The 3,153-nt window shown below is 36.2% G+C and overlaps 1 protein-coding gene and 1 pseudogene across 1 annotated transcript in view; both read right to left on the bottom strand.

Moving 5' to 3' along the window:
• Positions 1-3,153, bottom strand: part of EPS15 (epidermal growth factor receptor pathway substrate 15) — a 225,135-nt gene that overhangs the window by 166,585 nt on the left and 55,397 nt on the right. The gene's annotated exons all lie outside the window — the stretch shown is intronic.
• LOC105806378 lies at positions 1,904-2,314 on the bottom strand (annotated as a pseudogene).

Below are 3,153 nucleotides of genomic sequence, written 5' to 3'. Positions count from 1 at the left end.
TAAAAATGCACATACACACACACAGTAGTGTACACCCCATTTATCTGTAGTTTTGCTTCCTGCGGTTTCAGTTACCACGGTCAATTGTGGTGCGAAAATATTAAACGGAAAATTCCAGAAACAATTCATAAATTTTAAATTGTGCACCATTCTGAGCACTGTAATAAAATTTCATGCCATCCCGCCCAGGACATGAATTATCCCTTTATCTAGGGTATACACTCTGTATATCCACTCATTAGTCAGTTAGTAGCCATCTCGGTTATCAGATACAATAGATCACGAGAAGGGTGACTATGATACAGTAAGATATTCTAACAGACACACCACATCCATACAACTTTTATTACTGTACATTATTATAATTATCGTATTTTATTATTAGTTATTGTTGTTAATTTCTTACTGTGCCTAATTTTTAAATTAAACTTTATCATAGATAAAGTATGGTTTCAGGCATCAACAGGGAGGTCTTGGAACGTATCCTCTGAGGATAAGAGGGGACTACTGTGTGTATATATATTATGTTTGTGTGTATACATATATATGTGTGTGTGTGTGTGTGTGTATATATATACATATGTGTGTGTATACACACACACACACACATATTCAGACTCAGTATAAACGCAACATGTGTGTATCCTATCCTATTTCTGTTTCTCTGGAGAATCCTAATACATATAGTCTCAGAGAGGTTACCTGTTCAAGCTTTTGTTGTTATTGTTTAAGCTTTCCAATGGTTTATTAGAAGGAATGTAGACATTTTTAAAAATCTCCAATGTCATGAACATAAATTGAGGTTTTCAGCCCTGATATAAGCTGAATCAGAAAAAGAAATGAAAAATCCAAGTGTATTAACATTTTTTCATTCATTTGCCATACAAACCATACAAATACAGATCTGATCTAAATGTACAGACTCTCAAACAACAACCTACTGCTTTCTTCGTTCTCCATGCTAAGAGACGTAAAAGCTTAAGGGTCAAACAATACCAAATGTACAGACTTCAATAGCCATCTAAGCTAGGGCATTCACTAGTTTTAGCTAAGATACACATGAAACAGACAAGTGACCACTTATATGCAATAATGTAAAGCAAATTTTTTGAAAAATAAACTTTAGTGGAACAATTCTGAATACACCAGAGGGACAGCAGGTTACCAGTTTAAGGTGTCAGCCAACTTGTTTCGTCCACTTTTTTTTTTTTTTTTTGAGACAGAATGTCACTCTGTCACCCTGGTAGAGTGCAATGGCATCATCATAGCTCACTGCAGCCTCGAACTCCTGGGCTCAAGTGATCCTCCTGCCTCAGCCTCCCAAATAGCTGGGACTACAGGCATGTGTAACAATGCCCAGCTAATTTTTTCTTTTTAGTAGAGATGGGGTCTCACTCTTGCTTTGGCTGGTCTTGAACTCCTGAGGTCAAGTGATCTGCCCACCTCAGCCTCCCAGAATGCTAGGATTACAGGCATAAGCCACCGCACCTGACCTGTTTCATCCACTTTTGAATCCATGTTCTAAAATCTAAAATATAGTTCTCTTTCTCTAAATTCAAAGTTCTAGCATGTCAGTATCTCTGCTATGAAAAAAAGACTCTGGTGAAATGTTTTTATTTATCACAACTGCTGTATCAATTGCCCAGGATCTCGACAGCTTCATGGAAGTCTGGGAAATGTTCACGCAAAAGGTTATTGCTTTAGCTCACTTAAAGCTGCCTCACACAATGGTATATTAACCTTTAGTGAAGCCTTTAAAAAACAAACAGGTTGAAAAATAAGTTAAAGAAAGCAAATATAGCATCTGCCTTTATAGAGCTAGCAACTCAGGAATTCTCTCAATTATGAAACCTTGCGGAGAAGGTATTTTTCTTTCTCAAAACCTGGGTGACAATAATATTCCTTACTCTAGATCTGACATTTTTTTATCACCATCTTGTGACTCCTCAGAGAAACAGTCAAAATTAGCCATGTCTTCATCTGAATCACCTTCCCAGTCTTTCCAATTATTGAAGTCCATACTAGGCCAATTAAACTTTACCATTTGTTAATCTTGGCCATGACTTGCCAGATTGTCCTTCTCGTAAACAACATAAAATTGATATGTCTGTTAATTCTTGGAATTATTTGGACCAGTATAGTGAAAAAGATCAATTTCATTTAAATGTTTAAAATTATCACTTCCTCTCCAAGACAACTGAATATAAGTTTGGATTTTTCAGAATTTACATTAACATCTTTACTAATCTTCAACACAAAATGCAATGAAGACACGGTCCCTTTGATCTTACCACTTTGCAGAAGCAGGCTGCATTGTGAACAGGGCAGGGGATGGGCAAACAGGTGGGCAGGCCTCTCTGGCAGCTGCTGCTAGGGAGTTGACTCCTCTCTGGTGGCAACTTAGGCTTTTTCTCACCAGTCACAGCCTACTTGTCCAAGCTTTTATGTACTTTTAAATTTGTAATTATTATAGGTACATAATAGTTGTATTTATTTATAGGGTACATGTGATGTTTTGGTACAGGCATACAATGTTTATTAATCAAACCAAGGTAAGCGGGGTATCCGTTGCTTTAAGCGCTTATCGTTTCTTTGTGTTAGAAACATTTCAATTCCACTTTCAGTTATTTTAAAGTATATCATAACTTATTGTTGACTATAGTCACTTTGTTGTGCTATCAAACATTTCTCATTCTATCTAACTACATAACTATATTTTTGTACCCATTAACCATCCCCACATTATTGCCCCCACCCCACTACCCTTTCCAGCCTCTGGTAACCATCATTCTACTCTGTCTCCGTGTGATCAACTGTTTTAATATTTAGCTCCCACATATGAGTGAGGACTCTGTGCCTGGCTTATTTCACTTAACATAATGTTCTCCAGTTCCATACATGCTGTTGTAAATAACCAGATTTCATTCTTTTTATGGCTCTATAATACTCTATTATGTATACATACCACAATTTCTTTATCCATTCATCCACTGATGGACACTTAGGTTGACTCCAAATCTTGGCTATTGTGAATAGTGTTGTAGTAAACAAGGGAGTGCAGATATCTTTTCAATATACTGATTTCCTTTCTTTCGGACATATACATATGCATATATATGTATATACGCATATATATATATATATATATATATA

Source organism: Propithecus coquereli, unplaced genomic scaffold (genome assembly GCF_000956105.1).
Source record: "Propithecus coquereli isolate 6110/MARCELLA unplaced genomic scaffold, Pcoq_1.0 Scaffold14, whole genome shotgun sequence".
NCBI classification, from domain to species: Eukaryota; Metazoa; Chordata; class Mammalia; order Primates; family Indriidae; genus Propithecus; species Propithecus coquereli.
The sequence above is the reverse complement of the archived record's forward strand: the minus strand, read 5'-3'. Positions and strand labels throughout refer to the sequence as shown.